The sequence below is a fragment of the Drosophila rhopaloa genome, unplaced genomic scaffold (genome assembly GCF_018152115.1).
Source record: "Drosophila rhopaloa isolate 14029-0021.01 unplaced genomic scaffold, ASM1815211v1 contig_36, whole genome shotgun sequence".
NCBI lineage: Eukaryota > Metazoa > Arthropoda > Insecta > Diptera > Drosophilidae > Drosophila > Drosophila rhopaloa.
In genome coordinates, this window is record NW_025335130.1 from 1096363 (window position 1) to 1118064 (window position 21702).

General features: G+C 40.5%; 1 pseudogene; it reads right to left on the bottom strand.

The window, feature by feature from the left end:
• Window positions 1-612: 612 nt before the first annotated feature.
• On the bottom strand, window positions 613-5660 carry LOC123038045 (annotated as a pseudogene).
• Window positions 5661-21702: the final 16042 nt, after the last annotated feature.

A 21702-nucleotide genomic window follows, 5' to 3' on the forward strand; every position in this document is an offset into this window, starting at 1 on the left:
GGAGTGCTCGTGGGCGAGACAATTTGAGCAGTACTTATTAATAAGCACTGCTCGAAGCCGCTTCTCTGCGCTCAGCTTTAGGAACCTCTGGCACTTTTTAAGCGGATGGATTCCACGGCAGACTCGGCATCGGTAGGAATGTATACCTCGAGTGCGTCTGCTTTCCAATGCCTGAGCGCTGCGTGGACGAGGAACCATGATGTGATCTGGTAGGGAGTAATGGATAAAAAAAGATGATTTGAGATGCTTAGATGGCGAGGATTGTTGAGGAATTATGTGGAGGATGTTGGTTGAGGAAGACGGTTGGAGGGTTCTCCTGGCAGAAGAACCACCTTGGTCACGGGACGCTTGATAATCCTACGTGCCGTGAGAATGCTGACGACACGGACATTGCCGTCAGCCCCCGGAAAGACAGAGTCGATTCTGCCAAGGCGCCACTCATTCGAGGACAGATTGTCCTCCTTGACGACTACCATGTCGCCAACGCGGAGATTTGCGGTCGGGGACTGCCACTTGTTACGCTTGTGGAGCTCTTTGAGATACTCCTCTTTCCATCGAGCTTGGAATTGTTGATGGAGCGCCTTTAAGTGTTGCCACCGATTTATAATGGACTTGGATTCCCCTTTTAATTCGGGTTCCACTATGGACAGAAGAGGTCCGCCGACTAGAAAATGCCCTGGTGTCAATGCTAAGAGATCAGTGGGATCTTCAGACATAGGAGATAGCGGTCTGGAATTTAGACAAGCTTCAATTTTCGCTAGGAGGGTTGAAAGTTCTTCAAAAGTGTACTTTCGAGTAGCGGTGGACTTGTAAAACAAGGTTTTGAAGCTTTTGACACCCGCTTCCCACAGGCCTCCCATATGGGGTGCCCCCAGAGGAATGAATTGCCAGTTGAGCTGCTGATGACTATACGCATCAGTCACAGACTCTTTTACGGCTTGTAGAAAATCTCGGGAGAGCAGGGTGGCAGCGCCGACAAAGGTTTTCCCATTGTCGGACTGCACTTGACGGGGACAACCTCTTCTGGATACGAAACGAGCGAAAGCGGCGAGAAATTTCTCGGTCGTCAGATCGGATGTAGGCTCTAGATGGATGGCCTTTGTAGAGAAACACACGAAAACCAACACATACCCTTTTGTAATTAGGCAAGCTCTGCCTGTGTAATTTTTTATGTCGAAAGGGCCGGCGTAGTCCATCCCTGTGTACGTGAATGGCCGGGAAAAAGAGACTCGCTCTTTCGGAAAACTTCCCATCATCTGAACTTGCAATCGCTTCTTATGGATAACGCAGACCTTGCAGGAGTTAATAACGGCCTTTACCAAGTTCTTTATTTTCGGAACCCAATATCTTGACCGGGTGAGACGTACGACTAACTGGTTACCTCCATGCAACGTTATGAGATGCGTAAAGTTTACCAGTAGTCGAGAGAGTGCACATTCGTACGGGAGGATTATAGGATGTCGTTCATCATATCGCAAATTTTCGGAGGCCGTTATTCGGCCGCACGCCCTTATAAGCCCTTTCTCATCTAGAAAAGGGTTCAAGGAGAGGATGGAACTTGCCGCGGACACAGGACGCTTTTGACTCAAGCAGCGATATTCGTTAGCAAAATATCTGCGCTGAGTGCTAATGACCATGAGCCGTTCAGCGGCGACAAGTTCTTGGGCTTCTAGATGGACTTCCGGAATCGGCGACTGTTTCCTACATCGCTGGACAAAACGGTGGACATACGCAAGGACCCGTAAAGCTCTATTTAACTTGGAAAAGCGATCAAGGATGTCCTCTGTCGGACTGGACGCAACATGGGCCTTGACAGGACGCCTTTCCACTTCGGTCACCTGTAAATCGGTGCTTTGGGCAGGCCACTGATCTCGTGGCTTTTGCAACCAAGTGGGCCCATGCCACCAAAGGGAGTTGTCGACCAGTTCTTGTAATGGCACGCCCCGACTGGCCAAGTCAGCTGGATTGTGTTCGGACTGAACATGCGACAGAGGCAGCCCTGTGGACTGGGTGATCTTTGTTACCCGATTGGCAACGAACGTTGTCCACTGGCATGCTGGTTTGGCTAGCCATGCAAGCACAATCGTGGAATCGGTCCAACAATGGAGTTTCGAGGACAGCATCGGCATATGGGGGAGGATGGATTCGGCCATCTCGGATAGCAATAGAGCTCCACACAGCTCTAGTCTGGGAAGCGACACAGTTTTTACTGGCGCCACGCGCGTCTTGGCCGTGAGAAGACGCTAGTGCGTCGTGTGCCCCATCTCGACGCGCACATAGATCGCAGCACCGTACGCCTTTTGAGAGGCATCACAGAATCCGTGATGTTCCACTCGGAATTCTGGGCGGAAGGAAACCCATCTGGGAATTCGGACTTGATCTAGGACTGAGTAGCTTTTAAGGAAATCACGCCACTTTTGGCACAGTTCAATTGGAAGTTCATCATCACACCCTAGATCACGCAGCCAGATCTCCTGCATGAAAATCTTGGCACAGACCACGAAAGGGGCGAGCCAGCCTGCTGGATCAAACAGCTTCGCAATTTGGGAGAGAACATGCCGTTTTGTGAGTGTAGCTTCGGGGGATAGGTCGGGGAGGGCGAAGAAAAACTCATCGGATGTTGCTTTCCAACGGACTCCGAGAGTTTTCGCCGTGCTTTCCGTATCTATTTCGAGGAAATCGGTATTTAAAAGATGATCGGTTCCGATATGAGCCAGAACTTCTTTGTGGTTGGAGGTATATTTCCTTAATGGAAAACCAGCCGAATCGAGGGCACTCTGCAACTCGCGAATGGTGAGGTGAGCCTCTTCTGCAGAGTCAGCTCCCGAAAGGACATCATCGACATAGATGCAACCACGAATAACTTTACTCGCCCTCGGATGGGTTAGTTGCACGTCGGTCGCCAGCTGTTGCAGTACCCGAATTGCCAGGAACGGTGCACAATTGACCCCAAACGTAACAGTTTTTAGCTCAAAATCTCGAATGTACCCTTCCCTATCGCGGAATAAGATACGTTGGAACGCTGTCTGCTTCGGATCTACCCAGATCTGCCGGTACATTTTCTCGATGTCAGCACTATACACAAATTGGAAATATCGCCACTTCAGGATCTGGATGGTTAGATCGGACTGTAGGACCGGGCCAGCATGAAGGATATCATTTAAGCTGACCCCATTGTCTGAAGGGCTGGAGGCGTTGAATACCACTCGAAGTTTGGTGGTCGTACTCTCCGGTTTTAACACTGCGTGGTGTGGCAGGTAGTAACATGCTGAATCGTGGGTAGGAAGGACTTCTCTCATGTGATTGAGGTCGAGATATTCTTGAATAACTGAGTCGTACTTGGATTTTAACGTACTGTCCCTTTTTAGCCGCTGCTCGTTTCTTAAGAATTGAGCCAGCGCCTGGGATCTGGAATGTCCCAGGGAGCAATTAATGTTCTCAGGATCTCGAAAAGGGAGACTCACGACATACCTGCCGGTTTCGTCTTTTGTGGTGGTCCGAAGAAAATTGTCCTCACAAATCACGTCGGATTCTTTTGCCACTTTTACTGGCAGATCCTCCACCTCCCAGAATTTGGTGAGGAGTTTATCGAGAGACGCTTCATACGTGTGTGCAACTTGCGTGGAAAAGGATGATATTTGATCATGCCTCGGAGCTGGTACTGGTCCTGTTAGAATCCAGCCGAAAATAGTCTCTTGACCGAGAAGCGAGCCACAGATGTTCGCTCGGGTACCGCTTAGTAGAATGGATGGAAGTATATCGGCCCCGATTAGAATATCTATTTGTGCGCTCTCATAGAACTTTGGATCCGCTAGCGGAAGTGCGGGAAGGTCTCGCAGGAAATGTTGCGGAAGCGGACATGAAGGAAGATTTCCGGCTATTTGTGGAAGCACGTAGGCAGTGGTGTTTAACTGCAAGCTAGGCCGGGTTGGAGAACGGATCGTGAATTGACAGATCTTTTTGGTCTCAGCGGAGACCGTTTGATTAAGTCCTGAGACCTGTGCTCGGATAACCTGGAACGGCAGTTTAATCAGGTTGAAAAGGCGCTCAGTGATGAAGGTCGCCTCAGATCCGGAGTCTATTAAGGCTCGCGCTTGGAAATTGGAACCTCGATGGCATATATTAATTATAGCGGTGCCTAGGAGGACTGACCTAGTGCCTGCCGCAAAATAATTCTGAAGCGTTGACTGCGTGCCACTGGCAGCCAAGGGACCGAGAGTATTTGATCTGGATCTGGGCGTTGGCGTTGGATTTGCGCGCGCTGGGGATGGGCTGCCTCGGTGTAGGAGCGTGTGATGGCGGCCGCGGCACGTGAAGCAGTTATGTGCGCTTTCGCAGTCCCGCAACTGATGTGTCCGCGCAAAGCAGTTTAAACACAGCTGTTTTCTTTTTATATATGCGATGCGTTGGTCGACCGTCATCTGGAGAAATTTGGCGCATGTGCGTACAGGATGGTTCTCTCTATTACAGAGATCGCACTCTCTAAGTTGCCTAGGTGCTACCCTTGTCTCGTATGAATTTATTCTTCGAGACGCCGAGTTGGAAGTGGATGCCCTGGGCTGAGTCTGACTAGAACCTGATGGTCGAACATCATCTATGGCTTCTAGTGTCCTGTGACGCTCCGTTAGGAAAACGTTCAGCTCGTGCCACGTAGGGATCTCGGCTTTGTTATGGAGGGACTGCTCCCATAGGGAAAGCGTAAGCTTTGGGAGTTTGGACGAGCACATATATACCAAGAGGCAATCCCAAGTTTCGACCTGAATACCGGACATTTCTAGTGCAGTAAGGCAACCCTGGATGGTACTTTGAAGTTCTTTCAAAGCTGACCCAGACTCCTGTGTGACGGACGGTACATTGAAAAGTATCTTTAATTGACTGTTTACTAACAATCGCTTGTTTTCGAAACGCTCAGTGAGGTTATCCCACGCTGATCGAAAGCCATCATTAGTAAGGGGTGAATTTGAAACTATATTGTGAGCGTCGCCACTCGTTTTAGCATTAAGGTGAAATAATTTTTCGACAGGAGTGAGTCTGGGATTGTTGATATAAATTGCCGTGAATAGATCCCTAAAGGTTGGCCAACGAAGATAGTCGCCGGTAAAAACTTCGGTATCGCACGGCGGAAGCCGGCAGCCTGACGGAATGTATGTCTGAGAAGGATCAGCTGGCGTTGGGGAAGGTTGCGGAAGTTGCGGAGTTTGCGCTATCATGTCTGCTATCTGGGCACCGCACCTTTCGTACGCGCTGTAGCAATAACCGTACTTAGCCTTGAGGACTGGCAAGCTGTCAGCTGCACCTTCTCCGGCTGCTACAAGGCATGCGGTACAGGCATCGTATTCTTGTTTGATGCGGATCCATACCTCTCGGATTTCGTCTCGGCGAATATTGAGGACGGATAACGTAGGAGGGACCGCCGAGGGAATATTTATCCGCGATTCCAATTCGGACAGTCGATCCGAGACTTCAATAAACTGGCTCATAGCGAGGTCGGCAGCCGTTGCAACCATTTTTGTGCTGGCTCGCGTGGTTCTTTCGATGGAAGAAGGAGCCTTTTTGGGAGGTGGCGTCTTGACCTTTTTAGGTGTGGGCGTCCTTACCGTGATTTTTGGTATTTGCGGTGATGGAACAGGGGATAGTTTGTTGGAACTTTCCCTGGACATACCACACTAGGATGCTGTTGGAATGTGGAATGTGCGCGCTGATATTTCGGACAAAAATCAGAGAAACAATTACGGACCCACTTATGGACCGGTGGAAATAGGATATCAAAAAATAGTCGATATGCGTGGCTGAATTATTGTTAAAATATTCGCCAGGCTTTTGGTGGAACGATGGAGCAAGAATGGAAAAAAAACTAAAAAATACCAAAAAAAATACCACAAAATAAAAATACTGAAAAAATAGTGGGTGGTTGGCCGAATTAGGATGGGATTGGATGTCCCCGGCCGTGTTTGGAGTTTATTGGTTTTGTTTTTTTTTATTTAAAAAAAATATTCGGAGACAAAAAATACCTTGCAGTGGAATGCGGGTGGTATTTTTCCCAATTTTTTTTTTCTTTTTTTATCCCCAAAAGAAATGTTGAGTCTATATGTAGATTTACCAAGCTCAATAAATAAGAAAAAAATACTGGAATGGGCGTTTTTTTTGGAAAAAAATGTGAAACCGAAGAAACAAATTAATAAATCAATAAATTAATAAATTGATTCCACTAGTTCCGCGATGGCGACAGTATTTTATATTTCTCCCCTTTTTTTGGTTTCCTTTTTTGGAACTGGCAGTAATTCTCAGTGATTGTTTAATTTTATTGGAGTTGAACTTGGTGTTTATTAATTTTGTTGGAATTTATTAATTAATTTATTAATTGGATGATTGAAAAACAACTGCCCGAACTTTTGCGGGCTGTGTATTGGTGACGCTGGAATGCGCGGGATTATCGAGCTTTTTGCGGTACTGCAATTCGCGTGTATGTGTAGATGTATGGATGGATAGTGCCCAAAATATGTAAATAAGTAAAACACACTGAGACACAAAAGTTATTTCACGTCGGCTTTAGGAATTTATTTAATATATATTTATTGGATGGCCGACGGAAATACTTGAGCTTTCGGAATTGGGGTGTAGTTGTGTAGAAAAATATGTATAAATGTATGTATATATATATGGAATATGTAATATATGTAATATGGATGTAATATATGTAATATGGATGTAATATATGTAATCAATATGGCGGAAAATTTTATTGTAAATTTTGCCGGCGGGTATGTGTTGTAAATTTTCGATTTATTGTGGACTGTATTTGGATTTGTAATAATGTAAGCAAATATTGTCACAGCGGATGTACAATAAAAAATTAATATCAAAAAATATTTGTGGGCCGAAATTGGCGGAACACTTAATTTTTTGTTTCACTTTTTTGTGGAAAATTAATTTGAACTCAATTTTTAAATTGATTTACTTTTTCACTGTTCACTGAATTTTTTTTTTTTTTTTATTTTTTTTTTTTTTACTGTACGCTTGACTTTTTATTTGCACACTTTAATTTGGATTTCTACTTTTTATTTTTTCTTCGATTTGATGTTGGATGTATATTTAGTGGATGTACGGCCAAATGCGAATATGAAACTTGTACATCAATATGCACACGAAAAGGAATTAGAAAATAGGCAATATGGCCGCACGTTAAAAGAGAACGAAGAAATAAAAGACGGAATTGGAATTGTAATTTACTAACTGCCGTCGTCGGATTAAATCGGACTTGGATTTTAGACAAATCGTACAGAAAGTCAAACGAATTATGTTCTTCGAATGGCTGACTGTCGATCGGCAGTTAATACAAAAATTAATTAATTGGCACTTATCCGGCTCGAAGGACCAAAAAATGAAGAGGTGGGGCGTCGGGGGTGATCGTCGCTTGGGGGCAGCTTCGTCGGACGATGCGGCTGATGCACGTAGCCGGGCAAGCTGTGGAATAGAAGGTGAAAAAAAACACTCGACGATCGCGGTGCGCAGAGAAAGAACAAATGAAACTCGGGGTGGTTTTCAGAAAAATAGCGCGGACCGGCCGGGCGATGTAATTCAGTGCTGTGACATAGAAAGACTAACTTAAACCTAATTGAGCGCTGCGCTTCAAAGCGCCGTGGACAAATTCCGGGAGCGGGAAGGCGGGAGAGCCTGGAATCGCAAGCGTCCAGTGCGGGAGAGCGGGAGAGCGGGAGAGCCTGGAGTCGCGAGCATCCAGTGCGGGCGAGTGGGCATTCGCTACGAGGGAAGCGCGGGCAGTTTAAACGAGGGGAGAGCGGCGTAAACACACACGAAGTGTCCGGGCCTACCGCTACCAGCTGTGGGGCCTGCCGTAAAAATATTTTTGTGTCCATTTTAGTTGTATGAAATGACCAGTCTATATGTTGTATGGTTAGTGGTTCTAGGCTTGAATAAAATAAAACTTAGAAAAATCGCCTGTTAGAACTAAGTGCAGCTATGAACATTAAATTAGCAAATAGTAATCAGTAAATAAAAAACAACAACTGTTGCGACCGTAGCACACTTAATTCTGATGAACTCTCGAAAATGCAGTCACACTGGAAAGATTCAAATTTGTACGCTAGCGAACTCGTTTTTCGATCTGAGTACTAGGCTTAACTAATAAATCCAATTTTTAGGCTAAAAAGGAAAATCTCAACATATTTACCTTTAGAAACCGTAACTAATAAACAATTTTTGGAACGAAGTTTTTTATAGCGCGGTATGAGTTTGGCGGAGGAGGGCTATCCGACAAAAACCGTAACGTAACGTTAAACGGAATTGACAGTCAGTGCAAAGGAAACTGGGTGGACTGATTTGCTCAAATTATTGTACAGGCTGAAAAATCATGGAGCAAATGTTTCTGATGAAGCAGAAAGCTGAACTTGTCAACGAGGACGCAGTCACATGTGCAATTTACTTCAACAAATTGGTGAATGTTTGTTGAACATTTTGCAGTCAAACCGAAACAATCCATTTGGCAAATATCGAGTGAAACATTACTTCAAACGAATAGAATTCCAGCACCGTGGAAGTTCCCATGCCCACATACTTTTATGGTTGGAAAATGCTCCAGATAATCTATTAAGTAACAGCACAGGAGTCACAGATATGGTCGACAAGTTAGTTTCAGTATCAGAATCAGAAGCTTCTGGAAATATCGAACTCATAACACATAAACACACCTTCACGTGTTACAATTACATTTACAGCGTTGATGGAATACCTCAACCAGATGTATCAGTGAATTTGGAGGTCGAAGAAAATATTAAATAAAAAAACAACATGAAAAACCGCCGCACAGTACCAAAAAGAGTTTCGGGATCGGAAAAAACAAAAACATTCTGATAATCAGGAATCCATTCAAAAAAAAAATGCGCAACGCCAGCAAAATTTTCGACAGCGACAGAAGGACAGTAAAAAAATTGGAGCAGGCAACACATCGAAGCGCAGGTATTGCAATCACCAAAAACCTCTACTTTGCGCATCAGCTTGGATCCAGAATTATTGCAAATGGAGAAAACTTTTCCACATACCGACAAGAGAAGTAAGCTAGAAATTACACAACATAATGAGCCAGAAAAATCAATTACAACTGATGGTGCAATACCAGTTGACCAGAATCGGCAATTAAAATAGAGAGTGTGTCGGGGGACAAGCATGAAGAATTCAGCATCTTGTGAAAAATATCGTCGAAGTCGGGTGGTTCAGAATGCACTTGTTCAAGGACCAACAGGTTATCAACTTCGGAGGCTGCTCGTTTCTCCATTTGTGCAAAGTCCATCCTAAACAGTAACAAAGAATTTGGAGATATGGATTGTATCGATATTTTTGCAAGAACGTATAATCGTAATATTTGTGTACATAATCACTATGTCAACGCTCTGACCAAGAAAGAAGAAAAGCAATTTCTTTATTTCAGAGTTCAAGATTCGCTCAGTTTCATCCACCTACATCTTCGGAACGTGCATTTCACACCATTAATTGAAGTTGATGACATAAGAGATGGTCAAGCTATTGAAAATTTTCCTGTTCAAATCAATCCACACAACAACATTGAAGATGAAAGTAACGATCAGCATGATAATGCTAGTCCTCATGTAGACATCAGCGAAATGAATGTTTCAATCCCAATCTACAGTAATTATCACGAACATGTCAAAAATCACCTCGAATTTTACAATGCCTTCAGGAAAAATGATTTTGATCATTCTTGTGCTGTTTGCGATAGACTATGGTGTTTCCATCAACGACTTGAAAAAGGATTCTGATCCACACGATGAGCTCTTACAGAAAATATTACTGAGTTACATATGTGGCTCCACTGTAGACATATGTTCTACGTGTAAGAAGTCACTCGACGCTCTAAAAATTCCTTTACTATAGTCGTACAATGGGTTTTCATACCCCATCATTCCCTCTTACTTGCCAAAATTAAATATCGAGCAGCGACTCGTTTCACCAAGAATTCCATTCATGCAAATCAGAAGACTTAGGCATATCAATGGTCAATATGGTATTTATGGACAAATCATCAACGTACCCGCCGAAGTAAATACTATGGTGAAGCAATTACCAAGAAATATTGAAGATGATCACTGTGTTTATGTCCATCTAAAGAAGAAACTGATTCACAAAACCAGTTATGTTCATGGTCTGGTGAATCAATTACCAAGAAATATTGAAGATGATCACTGTGTTTATGTCCATCTAAAGAAGAAACTAATTCACAAAACCAGTTATGTTCATGGTCTCGTCAAAAAACAAAATATAAAACAATGGTTACATGGTGACTGTTGGCTCAAACTTGAACATTTAATGAAATTGTTAAAAAATTTATGTTTAGTTTAAGTTAGCTTAGGGCGAAGGCGGGAGCACAATAAAGTTCTCTCTCGCTCTCGGCGAAGTCGCCCCGAAAAAAGAAAAGAAAAAATTTAACGGAAACTCAACTCTTCAACGAACTGATGAGGTCGGCTAACTGTAAGCAAAAGGAACTGTTAATGCACATTATATCTCATCTTCAAACCATTCATCATTCACAAATCACAGGGCGGGACATTCGATCAAATTGTCTATGACTATGACAAGACTCATCCTCAGCAACTAGTTTATGTTGCACTCTCTCGTGTAACTAGCATCGAAGGTTTGTTGATTGTTACACCTCATGATGACCCAACACAATTCAGATTTCATCATAATCATTTTACTGCTACCACTGATATGAATTTGTAAACCAAAATGAAATTTATGCTGAAATATTAAAAAATATACTATGACAAATAATATTCTTATTTTTATCATTAACCCAATAGTGAATACGCCCATATTGTTAGGGTACCAAGTCTGAAAAGTAGCAAAAGACAAAATATTCTTGCTGCATCGAAATGAAATGATCGCACACATGCACCCCTGTATGAGAATGCATGAACACGCATACATACAAAGCCCAATTCAAGCGCAAGGCAACCTTCTTCAAAATGCGCGTCTCTGCGACTGATCAACCGAACTCGTGCAACGAGCGCGCGAGCGTCAAAATGAGAATAATAATGAGAGCGAAAAAAACCCGAAGGCACACGAAGTGTCCTGGCCTACCTCTACCAGCTGTGGGACCAGCCGTAAAAATATTTTTGTGTCCATTTTAGTTGTATGAAATGACCAGTCTATATGTTGTATGGTTAGTGGTTCTAGGCTTGAATAAAATAAAATCTTAGAAAATTCGCCTGTTAGAACTAAGTGCAGCTATGAACATTAAATTAGCAAATAGTAATCAGTAAATAAAAAACAACAACTGTTGCGACCGTAGCACGCTTAATTCTGATGAACTCTCGAAAATGCTGTCACACTGGAAAGATTCAAATTTGTACGCTAGCGAACTCGTTTTTCGATCTGAGTACTAGGCTTAACTAATAAATCGAATTTTTAGGCTAAAAAGGAAAATCTCAACATATTTACCTTTAGAAACCGTAACTAATAAACAATTTTTGGAACGAAGATTTTTATAGCGCGGTATGAGTTTGGCGGAGGAGGGCTATCCGACAAAAACCGTAACGTAACGTTAAACGGAATTGACACTCAGTGCAAATGAAACTGGGTGGACTGATTTGCTCAAATTATTGTACAGGCTGAAAAATCATGGAGCAAATGTTTCTGATGAAACAGCAAGCTGAACTTGTCAACGAGGACGCAGTCACATGTGCAATTTACTTCAACAAATTGGTGAATGTTTGTTGAAGATTTTGCAGTCAAACCGAAACAATCCATTTGGCAAATATCGAGTGAAACATTACTTCAAACGAATAGAATTCCAGCACCGTGGAAGTTCCCATGCCCACATACTTTTATGGTTGGAAAATGCTCCAGATAATCTATTAAGTAACAGCACAGGAGTCACAGATATGGTCGACAAGTTAGTTTCAGTATCAGAATCAGAAGCTTCTGGAAATATCGAACTCATAACACATAAACACACCTTCACGTGTTACAATTACATTTACAGCGTTGATGGAATACCTCAACCAGATGTATCAGTGAATTTGGGGGTCGAAGAAAATATAAAAAAAAAAGAACATGAAAAACCGCCGCACAGTACCAAAAAGAGTTTCTCGATCGGAAAAAACAAAAACATTCTGAAAATCAGGAATCCATTCAAAAAAGAAATGCGAAACGCCAGCAAAATTTTCGACAGCGACAGAAGGACAGTAAAAAAATTGGAGCAGGCAACACATCGAAGCGCAGGTATTGCAATCACCAAAAACCTCTACTTTGCGCATCAGCTTGGATCCAGTATTATTGCAAATGGAGAAAACTTTTCCACATACCGACAAGAGAAGTAAGCTAGAAATTATACAACATAATGAGCCAGAAAAATCAATTACAACTGATGGAGCAATACCAGTTGACCAGAATCGGCAATTAAAATAGAGAGTGTGTCGAGGGACAAGCATGAAGAATTCTGCATCTTGTGAAAAATATCGTCGAAGGCGGGTGGTTCAGAATGCACTTGTTCAAGGACCAACAGAAAATGATGCATTCGAAGTCCCTTATCAACAGGTTATCAACTTCGGAGGCAGCTGCTCGTTTCTCCATTTGTGCAAAGTCCATCCTAAACAGTAATAAAGAATTTGGAGATATGGATTGTATCGATATTTTTGCAAGAACGTATAATCGTAATATTTGTGTACATAATCACTATGTCAACGCTCTGACCAAGAAAGAAGAAAAGCAATTTCTTTATTTCAGAGTTCAAGATTCGCTCAGTTTCATCCACCTACATCTTCGGAACGTGCATTTCACACCATTAATTGAAGTTGATGACATAAGAGATGGTCAAGCTATTGAAAATTTTCCTGTTCAAATCAATCCACACAACAACATTGAAGATGAAAGTAACGATCAGCATGATAATGCTAGTCCTCATGTAGACATCAGCGAAATGAATGTTTCAATCCCAATCTACAGTAATTATCACGAACATGTCAAAAATCACCTCGAATTTTACAATGCCTTCAGGAAAAATGATTTTGATCATTCTTGTGCTGTTTGCGATAGACTATGGTGTTTCCATCAACGACTTGAAAAAGGATTCTGATCCACACGATGAGCTCTTACAGAAAATATTACTGAGTTACGTATGTGGCTCCACTGTAGACATATTTTCTACGTGTAAGAAGTCACTCGACGCTCTAAAAATTCCTTTACTATCGTCGTACAATGGGTTTTCATACCCGATCATTCCCTCTTATTTGCCAAAATTAAATATAGAGCAGCGACTCGTTTCACCAAGAATTCCATTCATGCAAATCAGAAGACTTAGGCATATCAATGGTCAATATGGTATTTATGGACAAATCATCAACGTACCCGCCAAAGTAAATACTATGGTGAATCAATTACCAAGAAATATTGAAGATGATCACTGTGTTTATGTCCATCTAAAAAAGAAACTAATTCACAAAACCAGTTATGTTCATGGTCTCGTCAAAAAACAAAATATAAAACAATGGTTACATGGTGACTGTTGGCTCAAATTTGAACTTTTAATGAAATTGTTAAAAAATTTAAGTTTAGTTTAAGTTAGTTTAGGGCGAAGGCGGGAGCACAATAAAGTTCTCTCTCGCTCTCGGCGAAGTCGCCCCGAAAAAAGAAAAAAGAAAATTTAACGGAAACTCAACTCTTCAACGAACTGATGAGGTTGGCTAACTGTGAGCAAAAGGAACTGTTAATGCACATTATATCTCATCTTCAAACCATTCACCATTCACAAATCACAGGGCGTGACATTCGATTAAATTGTCTATGACTATGACAAGACTCATCCTCAGCAACTAGTTTATGTTGCACTCTCTCGTGTAACTAGCATCGAAGGTTTGTTGATTGTTACACCTCATGATGACCCAAAACAATTCAGATTTCATCATAATCATTTTACTGCTACCACTGATATGAATTTGTAAACCAAAATGAAATTTATGCTGAAATATTAAAAAATATACTATAACAAATAATATTCTTATTTTTATACCCTTGCAGAGGGTATTATAATTTTGGTCAAAAGTGTGCAACGCAGTGAAGGAGACATCTCCGACCCTATAAAGTATATATATTCGTGATCAGGATCACCTCCTGAGTTGATATAGCCATGTCCGTCTGTCCGTCTGTCTGTCCGTCTGTCTGTACGTCTGTCTGTCCGTCTGTCTGTTTCTACGCGAACTAGTCTGTCAGTTTTAAAGATATCGAATTGAAACTTTGCACACACCCTTCTTTCCTTTGCACGCAGTATATAAGTCGGAACGGCCGGGATCGGCCGACTATATCCTATAGCTGCCATATAACTGATTGATCGGAAATGCCATAACTCTGCTGTTTGTTAAGTTAGGAAGTTGGGACTCTCTATGGGTATTATATTTGGCCAATTAATCCGACCTACCAAATTTCATAAGGATCGGCCGACTATATCTTATATATATATTTTTATTATATTTTTTTTTTTTTTTTTTTTTGCGCGCGGAGTCCCACGGCCCACTTACCCGCCCAACCGACCGAGGGGCGCGATAAGATAGACGCGCGATAGGAAAATAAAGGTAAAGGTCCGGGGAAAAAAGTAATAGTTAGATCAATCTTGTGCCAATGAAGCAAGTATCAATCGTTTTAGGAGCGGCAGAGAGTCAAGATTTGATATTACAGGAAAAAGTCTATTATAGTCAGAACATAATACTCTGAAAGGCTCATGCAAGGCATAGTTAGATCTACAATGATTTAAAATTAGGGGAAAATAATTTCTAGTTAATCTACTTGGCACAGAAAAGCTTAGCCGACTTAACAAGTCGGGGCAGTCAATATCACCATGTATAAGGTTATGAATAAAGATAGTACCAAGCATCGTTCTACGGTTGGCTAGGGATGGTAAGTTTATCAAAAGAAGTCTACTAGAATAAGAAGGTAAGATACGATTTGCATCCCAGTTTAGGCGCCGTAAAGCAAAAAGAAGGAAGTTTTTTGTACAGATTCAATACGACCAATATGTATTCCGTATTGTGGACTCCAGACGGGAGACCCATACTCCAGAATCGGACGGACTAGCGAAATAAATAAAGTTTTAGTCAAATAAGGATAATCGAATTCTTTTGACCACCTTTTAATAAATCCAAGCACTCCTCTGGCTTTATTAACCATGGACGAAATGTGATTAGAAAATTTTAGTTTAGGGTCCAAGAGAACGCCAAGATCGTTTACAAGAGTTATTCTATCCAAAGAGCTGCCACTTAACGTGTAAGTCGCGTATATCGGATTGGCCCGATAAAAAGTCATCAGCTTGCACATGGAACCGTTTAAATTTAGTAAATTATCTCGGCACCAGTTTTGAAAATTATCTAGATCGGATTGCAAGTTTAAATGGCAGGAAATGTCCTTATACTGCAGGCACAACTTAACAGCATCTGCGTACATAAGTACGCGAGAATGACTTATAATTGAGGGAAGATCGTTAATAAATAATGTAAAAAGTAACGGACCCAGATGGCTCCCTTGTGGGACACCGGACGTAACACGGAGAATTTCAGAAATTGAATTTTTAAAAAGGACCCATTGTGACCTGCCATTTAGATAACTTGAAATCCATTTAAGCAGATCAACTGGAAAACCTAAAAGGTCAAGTTTTTTAATGAGAAGTAAGTGGTTTACAGAGTCAAATGCTTTACTAAAGTCAGTGTAAATGACGTCTGTTTGAAAACTACTATTGAAGCCTTTTATCACAAATGAAGTGAGCTCTAGAAGATTTGTGATTGTGGATTTACGTTTTATAAATCCGTGTTGACACGGAGAAATGATTGATCTGCAAAGGGGCTGCAAATGAGGAGTAATAATTTTTTCAAAAAGCTTAGGAATAGCTGACAACTTAGAAATACCTCTGTAGTTACTGGCTTCTAACTTGTTACCTTTTTTGAAAAGAGGAATAACAAATGATTCCTTCCAAATATTTGGGAATTGGGAGGTTTCAAGAGATAAGGTAAACAACTTGTGAAGAGGTTTGCACAGGGCCTTAGCGCAATACCTAAGCACGCACCCAGGAATACCATCGGGCCCTGGCGAATAAACAGGCTTAATACGAAGAAGATCCAAAAGAAGAGAGCTTTCTGTTAAAGTGACACAGAATATGAGGTTTGACTTGGACATGGTGTATGAATAAGGCTGTGATGAATCATCTAAAGTAGAGTAAGTCGTTTGAAAAAATTGGGCAAATAAATCGGCTATTGCCTGATCTGTGGTTGCCGTCATGTTTTCGAACGACAGCGAGGAAGGAAAAGAATTAGATTTACGCTTGGTGTTAACAAAATTATAAAACTGTTTCGGGTCCTGAGAGAACTGGACCTTACAACGGTTTAAGTAACTATTATAACACTGAGCATTAAGCACGGTAAATCTTGACCGAGCACTTAAATATCTAGTAAAAACAGATTGAGAACCGGTATTTTTATATTTCCTAAAAAGTCTGGACTTTACATTTCTTAAGTGTGTCAACTCTTTGCTAAACAAAGGTGATTTATTGGAAGTTGACGGATAGTACCACGGAACACAGGAATTAAATGAGTTTATTGCAGTGTAAAAAACATTAACTGCATCGGACATATTAATGCATAAGTAAAGATCAGACCAATTAAAGCCAGAAATAAAATTATTTAGCCTCAGAAAGTCTGCCCGTCTACCCGTATCAAATGAAAGTTCGACTGTTGGATGATATGGATCTTCAGGTTGCGTGAGTGGTGCTACTCTGGACAGAAACACACCTTCAGGATTTGATACAAAACACAAATCAAGTAGGCGACCTAATGAATTTCGAACATGGTTTACTTGAGATAGAGATATGTCAAGCAGGCCATCAATAAAATCATGCTGTGCTATAGGTAGTAAGACATTCGATCCATCCTCAGTGGACCAAGTAACTCCAGGTATATTAAAATCACCTAGAACTATCAACTGATCCCTATCGGAAAGCTTATTTGCAACGGACTTAATAACGGATAGGTGATTTAAATAATCAGGAAGTTCAGACAACGGCGGAATATATGAGCAAGTTATGGTATTGATTGATCATTGATCAATGGTATTGAATTCATCAAAAAATAACTCCTCAGACGGGAAGTTTGAATCAACTCCAATTAAGACTCCACCTCCCCGTCTAGAGGGGAAATACTTTTTAAAAATAAAATTATTATGATAGTTTGGAAAGGTTCCTTTTTTAATTGAATTTAAGTTATGTGATTATTTTGCATAGTCGGACATGCTTTTATATACCCTGCTTTGACGCGAAGCGAAACATGTAAAGACAAATTAGGCAAAGGAAAGAACAATAGGATTAACGGCGCCCTTGTTTTCAACTGAAGTTGTTTTCGCAGTTTTTACGTGCACTTGCATTTGAGAGAACGGAGAGAACAGATCGAAGTTGAGATTTTTTGTGAAATTTTATAACTAAATTTATCAGAAATTTAGGTAAGTGTTATTTTATTAATTATTTTGAACTGTACCTACATATACTGTTAATATATTTATTCATTATTTAAGGCGAAGCTTATAATAAGACTGTTGGGCCAGCATAAACTAAGCTGGACTTGGCCGGCGGCAAAAGAAGAAACGTAGTAAGTTTTTATATATCTTATTATAATTTTTCTATTTTAGATATACTTGGTCAGGAAGAGCCAGTACATAAAGCACGAAGTCAAAAAAAGAGCACCGAAACCGAAACATCCTCAACACCTCCGATACAACTGAAAACGTACATATGTAGATTGAATTAAGTTAAATTAATTAGTTATTTGTAATGAAATAAATGAAATAATAATGAAATAATGTAATAAAATAAAAAGAAATTTATATAAAAATTTACTGAATGAATTTTACTGATGAAAATGCGATAAAAAAGGGATGAAAATCAGATGAAAAAGCGATGAAAATGCGATGAAAAGGCGATGAAAAAGCGATGAAAAAGGGATGAAATACTGATTAAAGAGTGATGAATTACTGGTGAAAATGTGATGAATTCATCACTCTTTAATTAGTAATTCATCACTCTTTGAACAGCGTTTACTGAAATAGTGATTATTTTAATATCAGCATATTATAAGAAGAAAACAAGAGAGAACGCTATAGTCGAGTGCCTCGACTATTAGATACCCGGTACTCAGCTAAACAACTTTAGATTTTGCATTAACATAATATGAATTAGAGTGACCACAGGAAAAAAGGACAAAAAGTTCAAATTATCAATTTGAATTATGCGATCTCTTAGAGCTGGCAGCTTTACAGCACGAGCATCAGCACCAGCGCTGCTTTAGCGCAGGCAGCTTTTGTCCTGCACCAGCATACACACATACGCCATTGTTTGACTCAGACCTCCAATTTGGCTAACTAGATTTGATTTGCATAGTTCTTGGGATAAAGTTCGGTATTGACAAATGAAAACTATCGCAATTTCCTTTAATATAAATCCTTATCGAGAATTAACGTTGACTCTGTTGAGCACTTTGGCCAGCTGTTCCAAAGTCATCCGTTAGATGGCGCTATTGTATTGCGGATATGTAGGCGCTAGCCAGGCTTAATAGCATCAAAACTGTGGCCACAGCTTGTGGCTTGTGGGCGTCAGAGGGGGCGTGGCACCATTTTGAAACAAACTTGCGCTGCGTAGGAACTCCTAAAATCTACATGCAAAATGCCAATCTTCTAGCTTTTATAGTTTCCGAGATCTCAGCGTTCATACGGACAGACAGACGGACAGACAGAAGGACAGACAGACGGACAGACAGACGGACAGACGGACATGGCTAGATCGACTCGGCTAGTGATCCTGAACAAGAATATATATACTTTATAGGGTCGGAATCGCTTCCTTCTACCTGTTACATACTTTTGCACGAATACAATATACCCTTTTACTCTACGAGTAACGGGTATAAATAGCCTTAAAGTTTAACATGCTTGCTGTGCCAATAATTAACTTTGTCACTGTAAGTGCAGCTATGAACTTTCAATTAGCAAATAATAATCAGTAAATAAAAAACAACAACTGTTACGACCGTAGAACGCTTAATTTTGATGAACTCTCGAAAATGCAGTCACACTGGAAAGATGAAAATTTGTACGCTAGCGAACTTGTTTTTTGATCTGAGTACTAGGCTTAACTCATAAATCGAATTTTTAGGCTAAAAGGAAAATCTCAACATAGTAACCTTTAGAAACCTTAACTAATAAATAAAACAGTATGTGTCTAGGGACACGCGTGAGGAACGAAGTTCCTTTGGCATGTGTAGAGAGACAGGAGTGAATGAAGGCGAAAAATGATTTACAACAATAATTTACAACATTTATACAAAAATATAAATCTAATCAGTTCATTCAATCATAGTGACAATTGGCTTATGGTAACTAAAGTAAGATACAAACTTTTGAGATTCAATTTTGTCCAAGTATCTCGAAAAAACTGCATCAATAGTCGTATTGAAGCTTGTTGTAGACATTGTTGGGTCGTTATTAATTATACCCGTTACTCGTAGAGTAAAAGGGTATGTTGTATTCGTGCAAAAGTATGTAACAGGTAGAAGGAAGCGTTTCCGACCCTATAAAGTATATATATTCTTGTTCTGGATCACTAGCCGAGTCGATCTAGCCATGTCCGTCTGTCTGTCCGTCCGTATGAACGCTGAGATCTCGGAAACTATAAAAGCTAGAAGATTGGCATTTTGCATGTAGATTTTAGGAGTTCCTACGCAGCGCAAGTTTGTTTCAAAGTGGTGCCACGCCCCCTCTGACGCCCACAAGCCACAAGCTGTGGCCACAGTTTTGATGCTATTATGAAAATTGTAATTGATATGTATTTGTTTCGTCAATACCTATCGATTGGCTTAATAGAAGTTTGCCACGCCCTCTCTAACGCCCAAAAACTCATTAAACGCTTAGGCCTGGCTAGCGCCTACATTTCCGCCTTTCATGGCCCGTGGTACCAATGTCTTGGGGTAGATGGCGCAATACAATATCGCCATCTAACGGATGACTTTGGAACAGCTGGCCAAGGTGCTCAACAGAGTTAACGTTAATTCTCGATAAGGATTTCTATTAAAGGAAATTACGATGGTTTTAATTGTCAATACCGAACTATATCCCAAGAACTATGCAAATCAAATCAAGTTAGCCAAATTGGAGGTCTGAGTCAAACAATGGCGTATGTGTGTATGCTGGTGCAGGACAAAAGCTGCCAGCTCTAAGAGATCGCTTAATTAAAATTGATAATTTGAACTTTTTGTCCTTTTTTCCTGTGGTAACTCTAATTCATATTATGTTAATGCAAAATCTAAAGTTGTTTAGCTGAGTAACGGGTATCTAATAGTCGAGGCACTCGACTATAGCGTTCTCTCTTGTTTTCAAATCGAATTCTTCAAGGAGAAATTGTGTCAGTGGCTCTAATTTTTTATTAGAAAAGTTGATGTTAAAATCACCCGCCAAAATTAGGGGAATTTCATACAATTTTGTATTATATCTCTGAAGAAGTCGAGAACCTTCTTCAGTATATTCTAACAGTACTCTGTGAATGAACTCTTGACTATCCACAATTTTCTGATTCGGTGAAACGTAGATGACTGCCATGACCACCGTGATACCGTTTTCCATTACACACTGAGCCGCACAAAGGTCCGCAACGCTTGTATGTCGAACAGAAAAGTCCTGAATGTTTTTGGAAATCATCTAGTTATATCACGCATGTTCTGATATATTGCTACACCCCCAGCATGAACGGTATCACGTTTGAACTGAACGATGCAATTGAAGTGTGGTAAATTACATTAGTAGCTACAACTAATGCATTCGACCTATTTTTATGGTTTTTAAAAAGGGATTTGCGCAAGCAATGGGTGTCGCCAGGGTGTACAGTTTATTTGTTGTGTATCCCAAATTTTGTCCAACAAAAAATACCTGTCCTGTCCTTTTTTATATACCTAAAAACCGGACCTGTATACGCACAGATAGGGTAACGGAATTTCGTTAGCCTCTGTGATTTAAAAATAGAAACTGTCTTGATGGGAGAGAGGGAGAGAGAGGAAGAGAAAGTCTCTCTTAGAAATATTTGAGCATTTAAACTAGATCTGAAATTTTGTTGATTTGACCAAAGTAATTTTAGAATATAAGGCTGTATATTATTAATGTCTGGCTTGAACACTTTAAATTGGTCGAAAATAAAATTCTATTTTTGAAGAGATTAACTTAATAAAAATTATTTCATTTATGTTAAATAGTTTTAGTAGTAATAAATATATGTTAATAATTTGCGGCCTTTACACTTTAACTAAAAGGTTATAAAATAATATATTATTTAAAAACAGTATACAAATTATTTATATACCACTTTTAATTTCCAAAGTAAAATTATCCCCATAGGCATGCATAGAACATTAAAAATTTTTTAAAATGTCAATCGGCTACAAAATTTTCTGTAAATGTTACACAAAAATTCTCTGCTGTTATTCCAATGTGTTTAAACCTGTTCGCGCGCACTTGCGGTTCAAAAAGGCTATTTTACCGCACTCGATTCCTACATTATCTTACGTTTTTTTCCGCAAGAGGGCGAGAATGAGAGGTAGGACATATGCGACCCGCCAAATGGCCAAAGCGACATCTATATCTCAGTATGCTTAGCTT